We start from the raw sequence: 24177 nt of genomic DNA, 5'->3' as shown, positions 1-24177 counted from the left end.
AAAACGCGTCTTTCGCCTATTCTGCCATGCTAAGGAGGAACGGTGTATGAACCTCCAGGCTTTGCCAAATTTCTTCTGATGAGATATGAATTAATTAAGAAAATCGTGAATATATAATTTTTTTTGAATAATGTAAGACATGGTAAATTGGAGGATAGAGGTATCAGACTCGTGCCACTATTTCCGAGTTTACCAACATTTTTTTGAAGTAAGGTAAGCTTTTTTCAACTGAGGCCACCGTACTTATAAGAGAAATTTGTGGAAAAATACGAGACATGGAAAATTATAGATTAGAGATGTCAGACGTCGTGTCACTATTTATGAGTTTTTCCACACTTTTTTGAGGTCTCCAACATAAACGATTTCGAGAGAAATTGAAGGAAAAAATTGTACAGCATAGGTTCGTCGGTATCGCAGCTTGAGCTAGCGTGCGTAAAGCTGCCAACTATAAGCTCGCAAGCCACAATAAAAGCAAAAGTTTACATCCACGGTACGAGACGCCAGAGCGACACTAGCGCTCTCGCGGCAGCGCGCGAGAGGAGGTGGTAAGAATTCGAACTAATCGCCGGTGCACCCCCACTCCAGCGCGGCTCGTAGGAACAAGAAAGATAGAGGAAGAAAAAGAAGAAGAAAGGAGCGAGGGACTCCGCTCCTCATTATCTACAGCTGATTCAAACAAGTCACAAACACCGTGATGCGCTGCGTGCGCTAACCAACATTGGACTCAATAGCTTGTTTGTAATCACTGTTTAATGAAATTGTAGTATTTTATTTAGCTGTGATCTAAAAAAGTGTTTTCGTGATCTCTCTAGTGTTTCGTCTCGTCAAATCGGGGATTTTTACTTCGAAATTTTCATCGGAATTCCGCCTCCAACTCGGTCTGTTTGTTTTTTTCTTGCCGGTGAATCAAGTGCACAGGATTTTGGTGAATCTACATACAACACTCACGTTTTGAACTCGTTCGAAATTGTGCTCTCAAAGTGATTCCAATTCATTTACATTTGTGCGGACGAATCGGTTTTCTGGATTTTCCCTTCGAATCATCGGTTTCTGAAAGTGTCTTCAACCAATCTAACGTTCTTCTCATCCCTCAACTGAAGTTCTCGCGCAAATCAGTTCGAAATCATTATTTCGTCCCTTTAAGTTTGGATTGTGTGTGAAAATTATTCGTCATCCTTCTGACCCAATGTGTATGTGTGTGTTCCACTCGTATAAATTGGATTTACCTGTGTATGATTCTGCCTGCAGCAACCACTTTATCGCAATCTTTTATTTCAAGGTAAGGACGACGAATTTTTGCTATGGAAGTTCCTCATTTTCCATGAAAATGAGGCACATTATTTTAACTTTTAGACTTTGTATTTTGTAGGTACGCCCTCCACGTTTCAAAATCCCAAATTCTTCTCATTCAAAGCTAAAACCACGTGAGCCCGCATGTTTGCACTATTTTCACCTCAGTTAGATTTTAGTAGTATTGATCAATTTTTTCATTACCACGTATGTAACCTCCAGGGCTGCCGATACTCGGACTCACATTTCGCGAATTTTTTACTCACACGCTACTCACCAATCTAAAATTTACTCACTTGCTACTCACTGATCGCGATTTTACTAACCGTTCTCAATTTTACTCACTTTTTACTCACCATTTCCCGATTTTACTCACATTGACATTGTTTTCACTCACCGATTACTCACCGTTCCAAATTTTACTCACCGATTACTCACACAAATCGCGCCAAAAATGGAGAATTACTGAGAATTACCCATGGATTTTGCATTACTCACGATTACTCACGGATCGTCGGATTACTCACCAATTACTCATTACTCACGTTTTACTCACCGGTGCTCAAATTACTCACGATGTGAGTAATTACTCACGAATCGGCAGCCCTGGTAACCTCACATCGTCCACTCTTAAAACTTCCCTGAATTCCTGTTGATGCATAAGTATGACCCTGAAACTCCATAACCGGTGAACTTTTGCAGCTCCTCTGAACATGTTATTAATCTCTGTTATCATACACATGAGAGTTGGCCATTCTCAGAGCATGCTGGAATTATTGAATCTGTATTTGAAGATTTAAGTACCTCACCATTCCAATTTTTTTTAGAAAGATCGTATTTCTCTACGCTCTGAAAAAACGAGGAATGTTCCTAAATTTACAAACTCCCAATTCATCGTCTATCAGCTATAGGCATGGGGAGGGGAAGGCGGGTGAAAAAGTTGTTCAAAAGCAAGTCGAAGTACACATACTTACTCTTATTATCCGCCCTTGTAGAACTTATTCACTGCATGGTGGGCATTTTGGTAGTTGAAATATTTTCTCACACAAGCCTCTGGTTAGCGAGAGACGATCGTGAGTTTTTTTTAAAAATTAATTTTAAGCAAAATCCCAACCTTTGCAAGGTAAAGATGATAAAAATTGATGTCGTGCTCTTCATGTACCATGTTGCTACGAATTTACGACTTATACTGTTCGAGAGTCATGTGATACAAAGCATGTAGATTGTAGGTGTTAAACTTTTTCTCCATTTCAACAAAATATTATGTCCTTGGTTCAGTCATTTGGAAAGGGATTTGGAAATCCAATTATCGGAAGATTTCAATCATTATCACAATTGATCGTGCTTCCCCCTCCCCCCTCCAATAGCTTTTTTCCGAGTCCACAATCAATGCATTTTTCCATATGGGTTATAGCTGGGAGTGCTGTGCGTTCCCAAGTGAGCTGGCAGATAAAATAGCTCCTCCAACGGCTTCTGCTGGGCCCATTTTAATGAGGAAGTCAACATTTCTCTGTCCACCCACTCTTATCATCACTGAAACCAATATGTTACCAGATTTAAATTGCCGAAGGGCTAAGTGTATGGTTAACAAGTGGAAAAATTCAACCAACGTCAGGCCTTGAGAATAGTGCTGTAAATGCATTTTCTCCCGGTCGAAAAAAACTCAACCTTTCCCCAAATATTAATTATTATTATATTATCCCTTTAATATGTTTCCAAATTCACAAAGATTGCGAATTTCATTATTATCACTCTCATCACTAAAACGTGAGATTTCGATAAATTAGCGTATGAAGTTGATAAACCCTCGGGAGCTTATGAAATTGCATAATGAACCTCGAGCAAGAACAACATTAGAGCGAAAAAACGAGTTAAGTATGGTGTTCAACTTTTCTCAAAGAAATTGCATCTAATTTTTTTCAATTTTTTTATGAAAGAAGTGTCATGCGACTCTTCAGTTGCCAAAAGATGGAGCGTACGTTTGTTCCAAGATAGCAACATTCTTTTTTTCACACGGAAACGACAGCGCAATACTTTCCGTCCCTAATTTCGATAATAATCAAGAGTACTTATCCAGGTGAAAAATCTGTGAAATTTTCGCGAAAAAATATCCAATAATTTCAGAGAAAAACTGAGAATAATGAGAGGAAATTTTGGCAGCGTTATAATGTTGATACGTTCTTTCGTTTGCGAAACGACGATCTGTGGTACTTATTTTCCCACGAAACAAGTGGATAAAAATTCCGTTAATAATGATAAGACTTTTATTTTTGAAAGTTGAGTTTCTCAAGCCTCGAACTTACTTTTCAAGCTGACAGTTTCACGAAAATCGAGTTCCTCTGTTCTTATCGTCGACTGATGCGTATTGTAATGAAACGTTTCGCCAGGTTAATTACTCGTAATTCGGGAGTTGCTCAGTTTGGCAACGTCGCGCTAACCATTAATAACGTAATAGCTTATCCGAATCTCGGGCCAGTGGTCAAATTTTCGGAATGTGATAAGTACACTTCCTGCACCGCGTGCGTGCGTGGAAGTACGCGAATCAGTGGTGGTAAACACCAGTCACGAAAACAATCGAACCGACCACCTTACTTAATCCGTCTGATCCCGATATCTTGTCCCGGCAGCTTCCGTCTTATCACTGTCGCAAGGTTGTGGAATTGATCGATTTAAATCGATTCCGCGCCTCTGCGAACTGTATGAAACTTATTATAGATGTTCCTTAATCATCTTCAAGTACTTGAACATTGGTAAAAAAAGAGTCTTTTCACTGGGGAAAAAAAACAAATTGGATCTAGAGTCCAGACTCTTAAAAACATCGACAAGAAAAAGTACTCTTGATTCAATCAGAATCTAGCTCAAATCAAGAACCAAGCCTCTTAATTTAAGCGGATTTCGTTTTGATTCAAGCAAAAATCCGATTGAATCAAGAGTATTTTTTCTTGTCAACGTTTTCAAGAGTCTGGACTCTAGATACAATGTGTTTTTTTTCCAGTGTTGGATGCAGCGTCCAGGCTTTTAAAGAACTAAACAAGAAAAAATAATCTTCAAGAAAAAAACAATAATAAATTGAGGAAACTCCTCCTGATTCAAACGGAGTTCCTTTTAATTCAAGGAAAAATCCGATTGAATCCAAGGTATTTTTTCCTTGGCAACAATTTTTTTCAAAGTTATGCCTCTAGATCCAAAACATTTTTTTTTCCAGTAAAGAGGCCCAGCAGCATAGTTTACGTCGTAATTAAGGGAGGCTTAAGTACGGTGGTCGTTAACCTAGCATTAAGAGGACGATGTTTAAGAATCTCGAGTAAAATTCAACCGAATAACTTCCGAAATAGGTCACTCCAAAGGATGGTTATGACTTGCCATTGCAAAAGGGAAAATTATCTGAACGAAAAGGCGCTATTATTTTGACAAACTAACGGCAGACAACAATCTGCCTCAATATTTTCGAAACCTGCGAAAACTTCTCCCTTATGTTTTAACTTTTGGCAGCAGTATACCATCTGGACGTAGTTATGCTAAAAGAAACTATATGCATATGGTTTTCATGGAACATAGCTCCTTATTGCCTAAACACGTCCATTTGAATCTCTTGCAACGGTCTTATTCCGAGGATATACCGTTGAATTTCACTCGCTAATCGTTAAAAATACTATAAAGCAGGCAGCGTTGTTTTCGAACACTCCAAATTGAGAGGAGCGCTTCCTGTTGATGATGTGGGAGTTGTGTGAAGTCGCTACGAAGTCAAAAGGTTCTGATCTTCTGCTTTATCATCGACGCCCGTAAATAAACTAATCTTCGAATTTACAATTTGTTGGAATAATATATCCCAGGCGGTGGAGTCTGCAGGTCAACTAGGTAGAGGTGCGCGAAGAAAACAGATCGAGTGATCGTTAATTAAAATAGAATAATACTGACGTAAATAAATCAGACCTTCGTTCACGCTTATATCAATAATCGTCAAATTAAAATGATTATTATCACGTTTTATTCGATCGGTCATTTTTTTTTCATTTTATGCGTCGTTTCGTTTGCAGAATTTTGGATTTTGTAATGAATGAAGCAGGGGTGCAGATACTTCCAAGGGTTCCCCGAAAATAAATTTAGGTTCCTCCATTTTAATTTTTCGTAGAATTTTGCCCGACGTATCATAAAGTAACGCGGTCGACAGTTAAGTTCCCTCACGGGGGGGGGGGGGGGGGGGAAGAAACACACATTGGATGTAGAGTCCAGACTCTTAAAAACATCGATAAGAAAAAGTACTCTTGATTCAATCAGAATCTAGCTTAAACCAAGAACCAAGCCTCTTAATTTAAGCGGATTTTGTTTTGATTCAAGCAAAAATCCGATTGAATCAAGGGTAATTTTTCTTGTCAATGTTTACCAAGAGTCTGGACTTTAGATCCAATGTTTGTTGTTTTTCCAGTGTGTAGATATTTGGGTCAATGTCTCTGGTGCGACCAGCGACTATGGCGCTGAATTCGACGCAAATGCGGTTTCAAACCCGAGAAACTAGCCGCCGTCGGGAGCGGGGCAGGGCCGTCCCTTCCGACGGAAGTGTCAGGTACTCGGATGTGGAACAACGAAGACAGCCGCAGTTCCAGCAAGTCGCATGTCACATCTGGAACGCAACGGGACCTGCCCCGCAACCGGTAGCCGAACACTGTTTTTTTTTAAAATCCCGGAACGGCCTCTAGGTCACAACCGCGTAACTCCCCGCGGGAATCGGCGGTGCATACGCGGTTCTGGCTCCGGAGCACTCCGCGTGGGTGGCGCTAACCGTCCGTTTCCAGTAATGGCGTTTCTCGGTTCCTCGGCGGATCGCTTTGGAAAGTGTTTTTCTTTTGTTCTCGCGGCACCATCACCATCCGCTGCCCGATCGGGATCGAGTGGGCCTTTGAGCCGTCTTCATAGAAGGCAGTGTTGCCAGATTGTGGATTTTAGTGGTACTTACAGTCGGAAATCCCAGAGAAAGTCAGGATTAAGTTAGAGCCAGTGTTCGAAACTCACAGGCGCCAAATGCGCCCAAAAAATCGGCCATGGCGCCTAAAAAATGAAGGCTCTGCGCCAACGTGGCTCCTAAAAATGCCCCATAAAGATCAGGATTTTCACTGGAGGTCACAAAAAGAAAGAAAAACAAATCTATTTGAATTGAAAAAACTCAGAATTTCCAGCACTACAAGTGCAAGCTTGCTTTTTCTATTCTTCACGATTTCATCCTTAGTGCTTTTATCTTCTCTTTTTACTAGTTCAGTTACGCAAACATCTTGGGTCTAACTTTTCACTAAATGCGCCGTAATATATAGGCCTAAAGTCAATTTGGCCCCTAAAAAATCTTCAATGGCGCCTAAAAATCAATCAATATAATTTGAATTTTAACAATTTTGTTGAATTATTTTGGAAAAATCGCCTTTTCAGTCCGTAGATCAACTGTAATGAAAATTCGTGCCGAAAATTGTCTTCAAAAATCTTAAAAAAGTCAGGAGTAATGTTTCCATTTTGCAATCAATTTCAATGTTTTGATATCATGGTGATCGTGGTGTAAGTGTCGAACAGTTTCGAAAATGATTGACTATGTGTGGAATTATTGCAAAAAACTACTGCGAGAACCCTCGTTATTTTTCGGTGCAAATTACTATGGTCGTTGACTTTATTTTTCTTCTTCTTTCTTTTAATTTCCTTCGTTTTGAAAAGTCAAGATATTGTGGTATTAGCGTTCAGTCTTCGTTCCTTTTTTCGAATAGCGCCGCGTCCATTTTTTTTTTTTTAGAGAGAGACATAATGAATTAGTGGTAGGGGAAAAACCTGTATCGATCAAGATCTGAAGTAGCATTTAAATTGTTGTATGTTTTTTTAACGTGTAAATGTTGATTTGTGGCGTATTAATTTTTGGTCTTATCGTTGTATAACGAGGAGCTTCTAAATTCACGCAGATGAGATTATAACGCATTATCAAGCCGTTTCTGAAATTTTCATCAGCAGTTTTGCTTTGCTCTGGTCTCGTGAAATGAAGAAGAGACAGAAAAGGAGGGATAATAATGCACCGCATAATGAGCCTGCTCTGTCACAAATTCAACTGGATTTCCTCATTTTTTTAGGAATTTTTTCTACCCTTGCCAAATCGATACCTGCACTTTTTGTCGTGTAAAAGTTATTCACAGCGGATAAACTGAGCAGGGAAAATTTACGACCATAATTTCGTTTTGCTCGATTTTTGTGGTACTTACAAGAATAAATGCGCATGTACGCACCAGTCGAGCCTCCGTGGTAAAAAGTTCAGTAACTCCAGAGTTTTCTTTTTTTAAAAATTTCTCTCTAGTTTTTGATTCAGATATTTTTTCTTATTTTTGAATCGTGTGGTGTAGGTTCGCTGCACCGCAGCTTTTCCCGTATACTGTCGTGTTGAGGGTTCTTCCTACCTACTGGCTTTCTCGCTGTATGGTACGGGACAAAAAGAGGTAATGGTTGTTGGCTGTTTCCATTACTTATGATAGTAGTAGTACCCCAATAAATTAGGTTACCAACCTAAATGTTGCAGTAATACCCCACCTTGAGGTGCGATTCTCCCACAAACCACAATTAATTGGAAATGCCCAGCCTATATCATCCAACAAATGGGGTAGTACCACAATTTTAGGGGATAGCCCCTAACGCTTTTCTCCGTTGAGCCTTAAACTTTTCAAATTCTCTTTGATGAAGTATGGAATTTCAGAAAAATCCATGAATATTCTTCTTCGAATTTTTCTGATAATTTTACTGGCGATCACTGGCGAGCCTAAATTATTTGATAATTTAAAGAGAAAATATTTATAATTCTTCCCAATAATAAAGATTCCTAATAAACATTAAATCGGTGAAAAGACAACGGCCGAATTACGGCGGTTTTCCTCAGCACGGTAGTAAGGCGAGAAACTTTCATGGGAGTAAATTCTCGTAATGAGAACGTAATTTTTCCTTGAACTGGCAGCGTTTTCTTCACGCTGTCTCGAACGCATCGCAATTTTTTTTTTTTTTTTGGTCGCGTTCGCTCTGAGGAAAATTTGGATTCTCAGTAATCCACGCATTATGGATTTAGCCAGGTATAAATGGAATACAGAGGCAGAGACCTTTTCCTATGAATTCATAAAATGTCAAATCAGAAAATCATCGCGTGTTTTGAATTGTCTGGTGTAATTTTTTCACACCAAAATGTAATTTTCTAAACCGTGCGCAAGCGTTATAAAACGCAGAGAGTCAAAGCTTTTTGTTTCCTTTTTTTACTGCCTTTAACGAGGATAATTTTTCAATTTCAGTCAGAGATTGTACTCCGGTCGATAGGTTTATTTTCTTTATATCGTGTAGTAATTTAAATCTAGGTAATTATAGAAATAGCCGAGACTAGGCATATGCTGTAAAAATCCTCTGTATGATCTCTACTCGTTGGAAGCAGGATAAAAGTGATGGTTCCGGGGAATTAAGGGTTAATTGGATCGCATTTAGCAAAAAGGAACCAGCGCAATTACAGTGTTTTCCAAAATGTGTATCTCTTCTTTCCTTTTAAAAATACTGAATACATGTACAGTATTAAAATTCACACAATTATTTTCCTTTAAAATCAACAATTTTTTGGTGGGGAGCAAAAAATACTTGCTACTTTTTTTCAAAGATTTTCTAGATAATTATGAAGAACCAGAATGTTAATAACACTTCAATCGCGCTGGTTCCTTTTTGCTAAATGCAGTCCAATTTTTATTTTGCATAGTGTCGAATAATAGCGTATTTTAAGAGACAAAAAGGAAGTGGAAATGTTGTTCGAAGGTCGGGGAACGTCAGGGAATTAGACACTTTCGGAAATCAGGGAATTCGAAGGTAAAGAAATTATGGCAACCCTTGGTAAAATTCCCTCATTTTCAACCAGTTATTAAATTTCTGTTCATCATTTTACAAGTGCTCCGAAAGATTCTTTTACATCACAGCCCTTTTCGATCCTCTTCCTTGGCCTAACACATTGGGAAAAAAATCACATTGGATCTAGAGTCCAGACGCTTAAAAACATCGACAAGAAAAAATACGCTTGATTCAATCAGATTTAAGCTTAAATCAAGAATCAAGCCTCTTAATTTGAGCGGATTTCCTTTTGATTTAAGCTTAAATCTGATTGAATCAAGAGTCCTTTTTCTTGTCAATGTTTTCAAGAGCTGGACTCTGTATCCAATGCGTTTTTTTTCCAGTGCTTGGTAAAATTCTCTCATTTTCAACCAGTTATTATACAGGGTTATCCAAAAGTCACTGACCACCCCTGTAACTTTTTTCCTAATTGAGATAGAAGTTTGAAACTTTGGGAATGTTCCTCGATCTAAAGTAGCAACTTTTTTGTCCCCCCAAAATTTTGGGGGGCGGCCCCCCCTAAGGGGGGCGGGGGCTAACTTTTTTTTTTCAAATGGCAACCCCCCCTTTGTGATACCTCATTCGAAAGATAATAAAAAAAGAAAATTTTTGGCGCAAACCGCAAGTCAAAATGTTGATTATTGACAAAATGGCGGCCGGTCAAAGTTCAAAATGGCGGAAATTTGGCATCTCCGTTTTTTATTTGCGGATTGGTCTGAAACTCGGAATCTAAGGGTTTTTTGGGACGAGAAAGACGATTCTGGCATCGGTTTTCCAGAAAAATCAGTCCTTTTCAAAATGGCGGCGGTCAAAATGGCGACCTAGAGCGAGAAGTGGATATTTAGGCTGCTTATCGTTAGATTTGTGTGAAACTTGGTATCCGGGAGTATTTCGGCACGAGAAGAACGAATCTTTCATTGGATTTCTGAAATTCCGACGAATTTCAAAATGGCGGCTAAAAAGTGGCGATAAATCAATTTTACGGCTGTTTACCAATGGATTTGCATGAAATTCGATATCCTGGTGGTTTTTGGCTGGATAAAAAGAAATCTTTCATTAATTCTTGAAATACTAAATAATCGATATCGCATTTCATGCAAATACATCGGTAAACAGCCGTAAAACTGATTTCTCGCCACTTTTTCGCCGCCATTTTGAAATTTTTCGGAATTTCAGATATCCAATGAAAGATTCGTTCTTCTCGTGCCGAAATACCCTCGGATACCAAGTTTCATGCAAATCCAACGATAAGCAGCCTAAATATCCACTTCTCGCTCTAGGCCGCCATTTTGAAAAGGACTGACTTTTCTGGAAAACCGATGCCAGAATCGTCTTTCTCGTCCCAAAAAACCCTTAGATTCCGAGTTTCAGACCAATCCGCCGATAAAAAACGGAGATGCCAAATTTCCGCCATTTTGAACTTTGACCGGCCGCCATTTTGTCAAAAATCAACATTTTGACTTGCGGTTTGCGCCAAAAATTTTCTTTTTATATTATCTTTCGAATGAGGTATCACAAAGGGGGGGTTGCCATTTGAAAAAAAAAAGTTAGCCCCCGCTCCCCTTAGGGGGGGCCGCCCCCCAAAATTTTGGGGGACCAAAAAGTTGCTACTTTAGACCGAGGAACATTCCCAAAGTTTCAAACTTCTATCTCAATTTGGAAAAAAGTTACAGGGGTGGTCAGTGACTTTTGGATAACCCTGTATTTCTGTCCTTCATTTTACAAAAGATGCTTTCACAACACATCCCTTTTCGATCCTCTTCCTTGGCCTAACAGTTTTGTTCCGGATCAACCGCGGATAATCGAGACTCTCCGGATCTCGCTCCGGAATTTTCGCCGGAGTGCGAAATCATAACGCAGCGAGTCGAAATCAAAACTCGGAAAATAGGAAGGGCTCGAGACCAGAGAACCGGTTTGGCCGTTGCGTTTTCCCGAACCGGATCGCGAGGCGCGAGGCCCGAACAAAGAACGGAAAACCCAGACGCGGCGAGGATTCCAGGCCCAGACTTCCGCGGGATGCTGAGTGCTCTTGGTCCTCCCCTGCGTTGCCAAATCGCCGTATTGTATGCAATAATCGTCCGGTTTTATGCGCTCTAAATGCAACGATGGCTCCGGGCCGCGGCTTGCATTTTCCTCCTTGCTTCGGAGCGTCTTCCTCAGGTGAGACTATGCGGCCCCCGCCCCCTCACCACGAGACCCTTCCCTCTGCTCCAGAGGAGGGATCGGTATTTTCCTTTCGGTTCCCCACTGAGATACACCATAAAAAATACGATACCACTTTCCTGGTTTCATCAGCGGTGCCAAGTTTATCGATTGTGAATATTGTGATTGACCGAGGAGGAATTGTTTCGTGTCCAAGGACTCGTTTGACGAGAGTACCTGCGGGCTGATCATTGAAATTGATAGACAAAGCAATAGACAAAGAAGACAAAAAGGATATGGAGGGATCCTATTGGTGGAAGCGGGTGGCTGCAATGGACAAAGGACGTAGGTAATAGACTACCTAACGGCAACCCACGAGAGACCCAATAGTTAGTCCATCATTCACCCCTTAGTCCATAAGATCCACCCATTTCAATCAATAGAATCGCTCTGTACACCTTATGTCTTGTTTGTCTTTTGCTTTGTCTATGAAGTTCAATAATCGGCCCGCTGCCTCGTAGAGTACGGCGGGCTGATTTTACGCGGCTGAAATTAGACAAAGCTATAGACAAAGAAGACAACAGCGATATGGAGGGATCCTATTGGGGGAAGCTGATGGTTGCGATTGACGAAGGAGATAGGTGACAGACTAACTAACTGCAACCCAGGAGAGACCCTATAGTCGGTCCATCATTTACCCCCTTAGTCTAGACGAACCTACCATTTCAATCAACAGGATTGCTCCACACTCATGATGTCTTCTTTGTCTATAGCTTTGTCTATTAATTTGAACAATCAGTCCGCAGGGGTGCAGAAAGTGCTCGATGGGCCGATGGCAGACCGATCGGGGAGAAATTGTGACGGCATCTGATTATGAGTAAAAATTTTGAAGGCAAGGGGGAGGGGGGGGTGTGAAGTCAGAAGGCATAAACTCCTTAAGCGCAAGAGCTTTTTTCGAAGGAAACTGTGTGATGCGCTCTCGTATGCGAAGGAAGTTTTCGATACGACTGAGCCTGAGTTTTGGTAACGAAATTTTCGTTTAGGAACACTAATCGCACGGCGTGTAAAACAAGAGTAATCCGGAATTATCAGACATTTTAGGGTGCAACTCCGAGGCTGCAAAATTGAGTTGCTATCTCGCACATATTCGTGGTATTTTTCCGAAAAAATGAAGAGGTAAGGCGGGAGTTTCCAGAATTTTTTAGTGTGACTAAGGTAGCGAAACAGAGTTGTTATTTTCGATAGTTGCGAGGATTTCTTGGAAAAGCGTACAAAAACCGACCGTGTAAGCACGGGCTTTGAGAGTTGGAAACAAGTCGATCTAATCATACCGTCACTGCTGGTTATTACTGAATCCAAAATTACTTTTTGGTTTTTGTCCCCGGCGGTTTTGAATCGCTCAATCACGCGTGTAGGGTGCCGGCGCGTAGATTTTCGGAATTTTTAGGGGGGGAATCGTACCCTTTTGTAATTGCATGTCGTCCGTCTAAATTCGCAGAAGAGTTTTCAGAATTGTCGCAATGGAACGAGCAGTTCCAGGAATTTTTGGCTTTCGTCAAGTTTGATACGTCAGTGCGCTGAAACTATTAGCACGGGGTTCGGGGCTTCATCAGAGGAAGAACGATTTTCGGAAAATCAGGAATTTGTTAACAGGCATACCGCCCATTTCGGGCTCAGAGGCCGAAAGTTCCGGGTGCTGGAGCTGTAGCTTCTACTACTCCGAGTGCTACGCCCGCAATTCTCGGCTTCTGAGCCCGGAACGCGGACGTTATGTGTAAAAAGCCCGTAAGTACGGCTTCCACGGCCGGAGTTTTTCTTTCTGTGCAGCGGACCCAATCTACTCCCTTCAAAGTATTGCCGGTCGCAGGGTCTACGACGATCTGGAAAGCCGGAAAAGCCCGGGAAAATCAGGAAAAGTCACGAAATTTGACATTTCGGAGTCCGGAAAAATTCAGGGAATTTTAAAACGAAGAATTTTCCCAACCCCACGGACACGAATCGCCATAGATAAAAAAGGAGGAGTTTGCATCTCTGGCATCTTGAATTTTTTTTGATGTCGTAGGTCGGAACGGACGATTTTTATCATCGATTTTCTTGGAAATGGTGTAGTCTATGGAAAAAAGTGATTCTATGTAAAGTGTGTGAAATTATATCATGAGTTAATTTAAGCCAAAAATCGGACGTCGTGGTCCGTTTTTCATACTTAGAATTCATGATTTTGTTGGAATATCGACGCTGTGTTGCACCAACCTACGTCACGGGGTAAACAATCCTCAAGATGCAAACACTTCCTTTTTCTCTCCATGACGAATCGCCACTGCACTGGAAAAAAAGCACATTGGATCTGGAGTCCAGACTCTTAAAAACATCGACAAGGAAAAGTACTATTGATTCAATCAGAATCTAGCTTAAATCAAGAACCAAGCCTCTTCATTTAAGCGGATTTCGTTTTGATTCCAGCAAAAATCCGATTGAATCAAGAGTATTTTTTCTGGTCAATGTTTTCAAGAGTCTGGACTCTAGATCCAATGTGTTTTTTTTCCCAGTGCGATCCCCTAAAATCGGGATACACTATGACGTCATATCGGAAATTCCACGCGTATCCGAGCCGGCATCACCGCGGGCCGGGGAGCCGCCGAGACCAGCTAACCTTGACGCGAGAAGAACCTAAGTGTGGTATGTAGTTCCTGCCGATAACTCTACTCCACGCTATTGCTGCTCAAACATTTACTGTCACTATGCCGGACCCCCCTCCCCCACTTCCCTGAGTATCCGTCTCGTTAGCCGGTTCCCCCTGGGGTGGGGGGCAGCCCCAGAAGATTCTTCCTCGTTGGGTGTCATCCGCAAGACCACACAGCGTAACCCCCTCCCGCGGCCGCGGGGGCAAGGGAGATTTTTCAAGGAAGGGGTGGGGTGTCGGCTGGTGTGGCACTTTTCGCGGCGCCGAATTCCTCGCTGTGAGTGATGATGATTGGTTTTTTTCGCCCTTTGCGATCGGGTTTATTCAGTTCGGTTGTCAGGAAGAATGAAAACTGATCGTGTCACACGCGGAGGCTCCGCCTTTGTGTTCAGGAAAGCCGACTGCAATGTCGTGTACACTGGGAAAAAAGCACGGTGTAAACCGAATAATTTTGGACTTTTAAGTGAGGGTAATTGAACTCTACTGCATTACAGTAAATGCTACCAAGACTTTACCCGAAAGTCTACGTACTTGGATCCAAAATCAGGAAGACTTGCAGCAGTGGCGTAACGGACTTCCGCTGGGCCCCCCCGCAAAATTTTTTCTAGCCCCCCCCCCCATGTCGATAACATTTCAAAATTATCCTCCCCTCCCGCCCCTCTCCCTCCCTCGCTCCTTCCCGTGTTTCCTCTTATGGTCGGGGCCCGCAGCACGAACATTTCTGCAAAAATCAGCCTTAACCACCAAAAATATCAAAATGGCAGCAGCTTATATCCTTTTACCTTTAGGTATGGTATGTGCAAGATTTAGCCTATTTTTACGTTATGTCCTTAGGTTGAATTTGACTCATCCCTCACCGTCCCGGATCCCGTACCCGATTGGGGCGGGGGCCCAGCCCAGGCCCAAGGATCTTCAGGGGGGCCAAGGCCCAAGAATCAAAGGGCCCTCAAGGGCCTCGGGGCCATTAGATTCTTGGGCCTCCCCCCTCTCAAAGATCGAAATACGAGAAGTGACAAAAAAAGAGAAAATTATCTAGTAATCACTGAGTGGTAATTGGAAAGCAGGGACCCTCCAGCAAACAAAAAGTTAGGAACAGTCCGAAAGAAGTATGAAAAACCCCGAGCTAACAATAAAAATCAGAGGAAGAAGCCCCATCTCTGTAAGTAGAGGCCAAATGTTTGAAACCAAAGTTGAGCATCAAAAAGAGAGAGAGAGAAAAAACAAAATCCCGGCGGCCGAGGGAGGGCCCCCTAGGCGTCTGGGCCCCCCTGCATAGCAGGGTCTGCGGGGGCGCCCGTTACGCCACTGAGACTTGCAGTAATTATGTGAATGCCGTACTTTTTTAGCTTTCGCATGTGTTCTCCAAGGGAAAAGGGATTTCAGCCAGTGGCGTAGCGTGCTTTGCAATTTATGAATTGATTAGCCATTTAAACCTATGGAAAAGGATCGATAAACAGGGTGTCTATCAGGTGTGATAATCGATCATTCACGCCTCGACACTGACTTCAGTCCACGCAGAAAGATTCTCGCGTTAGGTCAGAGCGCGAGATAGGTAAAAATAAAGGTTGCAGTCCAGAAACGTACACGGAAAAAAAACTTCGAACTTGAAACCCGAAGTTGAGGTCATATGGATCTCTGAAGTTTTCGGATCGCGCATCCAAAAACTTGAGGTCCAATCGCCGAAGTTAGGGTCAGACGTCCGAGTTACTCCGGTAAGTACCGGAGTACTCAGATGTCTGACCCAAACTTCGGCAGCTAGCGACCTTAAGTTCTCGGATGCGAGATCCGAAAACTTCAGAGATCCATATGACCTCAACTTCGGGTTTCACGTTCGAAGTTTTTTTTTTTCCGTGTACGTTTCTAGACTGCAACCTTTATTTTTACTTCTCTCGTACTCTGACCTAACGCGAGAATTTTTCTGCGTCGACTGAAGTCAGTGGCGAGGCGTGAATGATCGATTATCACACCTGATAGACACCCTGTTTATCGATCTTTTTCCATAGGTTTAAATGGCTAATCAATCAATAAATTGCAAAGCACGCTACGCCACTGGCTGAAATTCCTTTTCCCCTGGAGGACACATACGAAAGCTACTAGATCCATATGACCTCAATTTCGGGTCCCCTGCACGAAAATTTTTTCTCCGGATAGCAATTCTATGCCACAAGTTCTGTAAAAATTTTTTTTCAGAAATGATGATGCTTGCCGTAGGATTTCCGCGTCGCTCACGCGCGTGGCCGTAAAGTGAAATGTCTGTCGCGAAACAAAGCTTCGCATCGGGGATCAATAAAATCGGAGGTTTATCGATTCCGCGACTCGCATTAGTCATTCAGGCACTTATCTGACCGCCTATTTCCTGTTTCGAGTCCTCAAATTCTGTATCAGTTTCGCGACGGCAGATAAGGAAAGCTCCGTTTCGCGCCTGACAACAAGACGACGCGCTCTGCTCGCCCCTTTTGCACCAACACCACAGGAAGTGCTCAGCCTTATTTTAATGGAAACGAATTACCGTTCCTGTTTACCTTCACTCGCAACAACGGTTTCAGCTTTCCCGCCCTCTCCTCTCTATTTTAGAATAGTTATCACCGTATACGATTCATCATTCACGAGGAATTTCATAATTTTAACATGAAAAATCGAACTTTTGACGCCAACATTGTCACCTCAGAGTATACGCGGTTTTTGCTTATCCGCGGTTCCTCTAGTACACTTGCGATTCCTGCGTATAACCGAAGCTAGCGAAAAATTCCATCATTTTAGGATCACAAAGTCGAGCTTTTGACGCGGTTTGTCATCTCAGATTATACGCGGTTCTCGCTTATCCGCGGTACCTCCAGTATAGTTCCGATTACCGCGTATAACTGAGGCTAACGAAAAATTCCATCACCTAAGGATCATAAAGTCGAGCTTTTGACGCCGAGGTTGTGTCACCTCAGATCATACGCGGTTTTCGCTTATCCGCGGTCTCTTTCAGCATATTCCAGATTATCGCGTATAACCAAGGCAAGGCTCATGAAGGATTTTATCATTTTAGGATCATTAAGTCGAGCTTTTTTCCAAATTTAGTGTTGTACTCACGTAAAATTTAGCACAGACAATAATGGTAAAGCCGAGAAACCCCACATCGACCAAATGTTTGGGTTTGGGTTATTTTTAAAGGGGGGGTTTTGGGAATTTTTTCAAAGGCACAAAGAAAGACCAAAGGAAATACCGTCCTAAGGAAGAAAAGGTTACAAAGGTAAAGCTAATCACCCTTTAATGAATGCGACTGAGGCAATATACAAATAAAAGGTAATCGAGCATCATCAGTAAAACAATCTGTTTCCCATAATTTCAACGAAGAATTGGAGGGAGAAATAATTGACCTCACGGAACTTTGGGGTTCGAAAACCTAAATCGTCAGCTCGTGTGATGAGACCAGTGTTACACCCCGATTGGACAGCAAACTGAAATCCAGTCCAATTCGACAACAGTGAAATCGGAGGGTCGTAAGGGCTAATTAACCTGTACCCCAGAGGTTGGATAGGGAATCTGGATGTGCTTTCACACGTTGAGGAAGACAACAGGTGCACGATTGTTCCCGCATCTAGTATCCTAGTTGCCATACAGTCACAAGCAAATAACGATTTCCCTTTTGCATTGCGTTTAAATGCCCGTATTTTGGATTGATTTAGCAACGTTCTTCCCAGTTTTGCCAGATTTTGATCATTAGATTCGCTTTTTGAATGAGCCTCTAGACAGGGTAAGAACTGGAGGCTCTAAGCACATGAATCTGCATCAGAATTTCGCGTAGAATTCAATGGTACAAACGGGAATTCATGAAACCAACTAATAAGCGAGATATTTGCGTAAATAGACTGCGCATTTTTGTAAATCCCGCTCGCCTAATATACGAATGACGTCACATTTGTAGCCAATAGGATTGTCGCAGCGCTGCGCAGCGCCGACTGAGCATCGGCCATCGAAAACGTCCAACGCTCCCAACGCCGGGATCGTAAACAAACGAAAATTGATAACAGGAAGGACCCAAGCACCCAAGCAACTCGAAATCTTTTAATTTTCATTAATTACAGTCCATGTTCGACTTCAAGAAAGCATTTGACAACCATTTTCCTCGTATTTTATAACCTGGAGCCACAGCCTATCGGCTCATTGTAATGTGCACTCTGAGAATCAGTTCCACAAGTCCAAACCCTGACATTCTTTTCTTTGACCATTCTCTTTTCATTCTCGCCACAATTTAAGTGTTATGCAGTTTCTTTATCTAAAATATGTGGTCTTGAATTCATTCAGGAGTCAGAAGTTTACCTTTCTTTTAGTATTACAGCCCTTTGACCCCTCAAACTTCACCGATATGACCTCATGTAGTTCAAGGTTTCTCTGGCCCGAACCGAGTGATTACACATCTGAGGTGTGTCTCATGGTTCTTCAAATTAGCAGTTTAGAACTAAATTAGGGACTACAGTGACTCAATCCAGTTCTGCTTTCTTGTTCAATGTTTGTTATCAGTGTCTGTTCTTTTACGTGACCAATCTAGTGCATGCACTGTTACGCTATAAGTACAGGTATTATTGCTTTTTTCCTGCTGTCAGACCTTTTTCTTAAGCCTGCTGATTCACCACAGAATCTGCCCTAGTTGTGTAAATAATTTGGTGTGTAGTTATTGAGTTAATACCTCCTTGCGGTGATGCAAACTTTCTCAGATCCGTCATAAGTGGGTATTGCATTTAGACGATCACTCGGACCAGATGAAATCACTGCTTTAGCAGCTTCAAATTTATACTTTGATCTCTGATTCACTAATAAATAACACTTTATGGTGTCATTTATATTTAATCAGTTCAAAGCTAATTCGACAATGAATCATCAATGGTCCGATCGAAAAAGGAATTTTCTGGTGCGTGCTATGGCTGAATCGACACTATATTCAATTTTCGAAAGCTTCAATCAGGACATGACCATCCGTCTTGAAGTGAAAATATTTTTCAACCATTCAAGTAGTTCAAAAGGTAAGATATCTGAAGTTACTAAGGTATCACCAGGGTACATACGGATCTGTTGTTGGACAGTTAGTGTGAGTATGCTTACGTTTGTGGATAATCATTCATGGCAAAAAGAGGATGTTAATGACAAGGCTAAACTGGGAAACCACTTACCTAAATTCACAAAGTTTCAGACTTCCTGTTCCTCTTAATTTCTCAATTAAAAAATCATTCAACAAAATCTCTGAAATGTGATATTTTTCCTCTACATGGGCAGAAAATTCAGTAATTAATTCAAACAATATGCTGACTTGCTTCCCTTTGAAAATCTGAACTGGATGTAGAAAGTTTGAGCAACGTATTCAGGATATGTAATTTACACGTTTTGCAAATGATACCTATGTTTGGCCATTAGATTGGTTTGAGAAGTAAATGTTACAAATGTCATCCCTGGTCAATCTGAACTGTTTTTCCCAACTTGTTTTCATAGTGGGATGTAAGTAATTCTATGACTTTTCAAGATCCTTTCATCTTTCGGTACCTGAAAAATTCAGTGAACCAAACGACTTTCAATAGGAATCGTTGGCAACTTTACCATTGAAATGATTCTTAGGTGATTTTGAATGGAACAATCTTACACAAACTTTTGTTGAGCAGGTTTTACTCGCCCTGAATTCTTAAAAGACAGGAAAAATATTTTCTTAACGCTTGGAGGATGATCTAACTATGTTGCAGGTAAGTAGGTGTGATCACTTCATTTCATGAAATTCAGTAAGGCTCGTCGCTGCATGAAACACATAAAACATACTGATTAAGAAATGAATCCTCCAATAATTTGCAACTGTTTTGTGCAATATCTGTTGATTAGCATTTGATGATAACTAGAATACAAAAATTCTGAAATTAAGAAACCAGGAATAAATAACTACCAGAATGGTCTTATCAGATTTTCTCTGAGACAAATTTCCATATTCATTGATGAAGTGTAGCGTGCATTTGAATTCACAATGTTTGGAATTTCCAATAGCATTTAAGGCCTGAGGCACAATTCCTTATCTTTTAAAGCAGGGAAGACACCTTGGACCCTCCATCATTCGTAACTCACAGCTTTCAGATTGGTTCAGTCATGTCTTCGAGCAGAAAAGCCCTTTAAATAACCAATTTCCACAATTTTATAACTTCACCCACTTGAGATGTTGTATTCCTCTTTAGATAAATGGCAGGAGAGTATATTCTGAAATTTACAGGACACACATCTCTTCAGAAATAGGAGAGTGCTAATATAATTATTACTTACCAAGTACCAGTTCCTGATGAATTTTTTTAAGGTTCATGCTTTCGAAAGTTGAGTTGTAGGTAATGTCGATTCAGCCGTAGCACGCACCAGAAAATTCCTTTTTCGATCGGACCATTGATGATTCATTGTCGAATTAGCTTTGAACTGATTAAATATAAATGACACCATAAAGTGTTATTTATTAGTGAATCAGAGATCAAAGTATAAATTTGAAGCTGCTAAAGCAGTGATTTCATCTGGTCCGAGTGATCGTCTAAATGCAATACCCACTTATGACGGATCTGAGAAAGTTTGCATCACCGCAAGGAGGTATTAACTCAATAACTACACACCAAATTATTTACACAACTAGGGCAGATTCTGTGGTGAATCAGCAGGCTTAAGAAAAAGGTCTGACAGCAGGAAAAAAGCAATAATACCTGTACTTATAGCGTAACAGTGCATGCACTAGATTGGTCACGTAAAAGAACAGACACTGATAACAAACATTGAACAAGAAAGCAGAACTGGATTGAGTCACTGTAGTCCCTAATTTAGTTCTAAACTGCTAATTTGAAGAACCATGAGACACACCTCAGATGTGTAATCACTCGGTTCGGGCCAGAGAAACCTTGAACTACATGAGGTCATATCGGTGAAGTTTGAGGGGTCAAAGGGCTGTAATACTAAAAGAAAGGTAAACTTCTGACTCCTGAATGAATTCAAGACCACATATTTTAGATAAAGAAACTGCATAACACTTAAATTGTGGCGAGAATGAAAAGAGAATGGTCAAAGAAAAGAATGTCAGGGTTTGGACTTGTGGAACTGATTCTCAGAGTGCACATTACAATGAGCCGATAGGCTGTGGCTCCAGGTTATAAAATACGAGGAAAATGGTTGTCAAATGCTTTCTTGAAGTCGAACATGGACTGTAATTAATGAAAATTAAAAGATTTCGAGTTGCTTGGGTGCTTGGGTCCTTCCTGTTATCAATTTTCGTTTGTTTACGATCCCGGCGTTGGGAGCGTTGGACGTTTTCGATGGCCGATGCTCAGTCGGCGCTGCGCAGCGCTGCGACAATCCTATTGGCTACAAATGTGACGTCATTCGTATATTAGGCGAGCGGGATTTACAAAAATGCGCAGTCTATTTACGCAAATATCTCGCTTATTAGTTGGTTTCATGAATTCCCGTTTGTACCATTGAATTCTACGCGAAATTCTGATGCAGATTCATGTGCTTAGAGCCTCCAGTTCTTACCCTGTCTAGAGGCTCATTTAAAACAGTGGATTTCATTGTTCAAGCGACAGCGGTGTTTCGCTCTCTCGCGGTTGCGCTACCCCAATCCACGCTACCCCAGCCACGATGGGTAGGTCTGCCACTGCCGTGTTTAATCAATGAACGACGTATCTATTTCGGGTTTTTGTTTGAGTTAGGCGGTTCTTGCTTAGTACGGTTGAGGTAATCGAGTCATCATTGAGAATATGTAGAGTGATGCTTGAGATTGGTCCCGACCCATCGTCCCTCTCACCCCTTGATCCGCCCGTCGGGAAAGAAGATGAGTTTGGAATAAAAGGAGTTTAAAAAGAGGAAATGAAAAAATCGAGGTATTTGTGTGTATGTGAGTGTGTTTCGGGTTTTGGGTGCCTTTATACCCTTTTCGTCGTCCCACTGACGTAAGGGCGTATCTTTATTTCCACATGAGCCCATTTGTATACAGTCTCGAGTATCCGCGGATATTCGTAATCCGCGGATAATCGTCGCTCCTCTGACGTAAAAGCGTATCTTTATTTCCACATGAGCCCATTTGTATGCAGTCTCGATTATCCGCGGATGTTCGGAATCCGCGGATAATCTAAGATAGCTACTTGGCCCAGGGTTTTCGCAACGATTACCGTAATAAATGATTCTTTACCACAGCTTCAAATGGGGAAATATCGATAATCGACCATTCACCCCTCGCCACTGATACCGCGTCTTTCAATGGCCCAGGCGTAGAATAGCGGTTTCGTCCGACCTGAAATCGCCGATCTGGGATCAGGGCCAGGATGTCTGCAAGTTCGGAATTTACGGATGGTCCGGAAATAGTACGGATTTTTCAAGGGCGGCCCGGAAGTACTGGAAAAGCGCGGAATTCCGCAAGAAGTTCCTGGATTTTTTATTTCTTCGTCATTTTTGTCGCAATTTGATCGGGAAATTCAAATTTTTGAAAGTTGTCGAATTTCGTCAATTGGAGGTTCTAAAGAAGCACTGAATTTTTCTGTTGAGGAGGTATTGAATTTCTTGGGAATGTGCTGAAAAAGTACTGTATAAGCACTGATTTTTGGCCAGCCTGTTTTAGTAGACACCCTGGACACTGATACCGTGATTTTCAATGGCCCAGGCGTAGGATAGCGGTTTCGTCGGACCTGAAATCGCCGATCTGGGTTCCGCTTCGTGGCGTCGCCACAAAATCATCGGATTTCGGTAGGATCCGGCAGCGGTTTTCCGCCTTTTCGAGGAATATCATAAAAATATGCGACCTTGGGACCGGACGCCCTGTCATTTTGGATTCGAATCGCCGGCGAACTGGACGCGCCGGGCCGGAATCCGCTCTTATTCGGCCACCGGAATGCTTCGCCGGATTCTGTCGCCCCGAGACCGCGGAATCCCTTCTGGAATGCAATTAGCTGATGATCAGGCCCTCGCCTGAGATGATCGTCGGTTTTTTGTGCATGACTCAGCAAGGCACCAATTTTTTGGATTATCTTGTTTTGCGTGGGCATCGATCATCCAGCCGAAAGTTCTGACGTTGAAAGCAGGGGTTCCACGATCGGAATGAAAGCTCGGGATGGAGCGATTCTCGGATTGCGTGCGTCGTGATTCGCCGGATTTTATGAATCCGTCGTTTTCCGGAATGTAATCGTTGAGGATCAGGGGGATGCAACAATAACTATCCGTTCGTCCGAACTGTTCGAAAACATTTTATTTTGAACAAACTTCAATTAAAAAAAAAAAAAAAAAAAAAAAAAAAAAAAAAAAAAAAAAAAAAAAAAAAAAAAAAAAAAAAAACGGGGAAAAATCTAATGATGTGGACGGCAGATTTCAACGAATCGCGCTACTTTGAGCTTCTATTTCGATGTCGGAAACCAGCTTTTGGAAGCAGACGAGGCGGTGCGCCCAGCACCCATCATCCATGCACAGCACAACTCCTCCATGGTTTTCCAAGTCATCCAGTTCACCCAGCGAACACCGTCTCGAGAACTGTACCGTTGAGTTTAAGTAAAACGTCGTATGACCATTCTAATGTTGCCAAATTTATGCTGCGGTAAAATACCGATTTTCGACTAAAATTACGAACATTTGTCTTTAAAATTACCGATACTTCATATTAAATTAGATATGAAGCTCTCACCAAAATCTGGCCGAAAATATCAACGAATGTCCCAGAAAATTCCGATTGTTTCGAGGGAAATTTGGCAGCGTCCGCAGTTTGATACGTCGTTCTTCCCCGTGTAAGTTGAAACCGTCGTTTTTACGCCGTGACTCGGCCTGGTCGGGGTGGAGGTGGTGGTGGTGAGTCCGGAAGTAGGAGCCTGACTGTTAAAGATATCTCGTTTCAACAAGTGGCACCCCTCTCCCCTCCCTTCCCCCTTACCCTTGCCTCCGTCCCCCCCACCCCCTCCTGGTGCACGGTCTGAATCATAACTCCTTCTCCGGGGGACCCAGCGGTGCACGGAGGCAGGGCTGGAGCTGACAAATGTAAACACTTAAATGTCTCCCATCTGCGCCGTGATATCTTCGCCTCGCCGCACATTGGAGAGGTCGGACAAGAAATTTTTCACCAAAACAGCAAATTTTGATGGTTAATCGGTTAAAGTTCAAAGTTCAAGGGGTGCCGCTGAAGGGAAATTTTACGAGAAAATCAACGGGACCACTTTTAAAACCTGAAAGTTTTG

The 24177-nt window shown here is 41.9% G+C and overlaps 1 protein-coding gene across 1 annotated transcript in view; it reads left to right on the top strand.

Moving 5' to 3' along the window:
- The first annotated feature begins 643 nt into the window (after positions 1 to 643).
- The window catches only part of aop (ETS variant transcription factor anterior open), a 127424-nt gene continuing 103890 nt past the window's right edge, over positions 644 to 24177 (top strand). The window contains exon 1 of the mRNA XM_019048180.2: positions 644 to 1279. The gene's annotated coding sequence lies outside the window, so the exon portion shown is untranslated. The remainder of the gene's footprint in view (positions 1280 to 24177) is intronic.

The sequence above is a fragment of the Bemisia tabaci genome, chromosome 9 (genome assembly GCF_918797505.1).
Source record: "Bemisia tabaci chromosome 9, PGI_BMITA_v3".
NCBI classification, from domain to species: domain Eukaryota; kingdom Metazoa; phylum Arthropoda; class Insecta; order Hemiptera; family Aleyrodidae; genus Bemisia; species Bemisia tabaci.
This window is presented reverse-complemented; position numbering and strand designations above follow the sequence as displayed.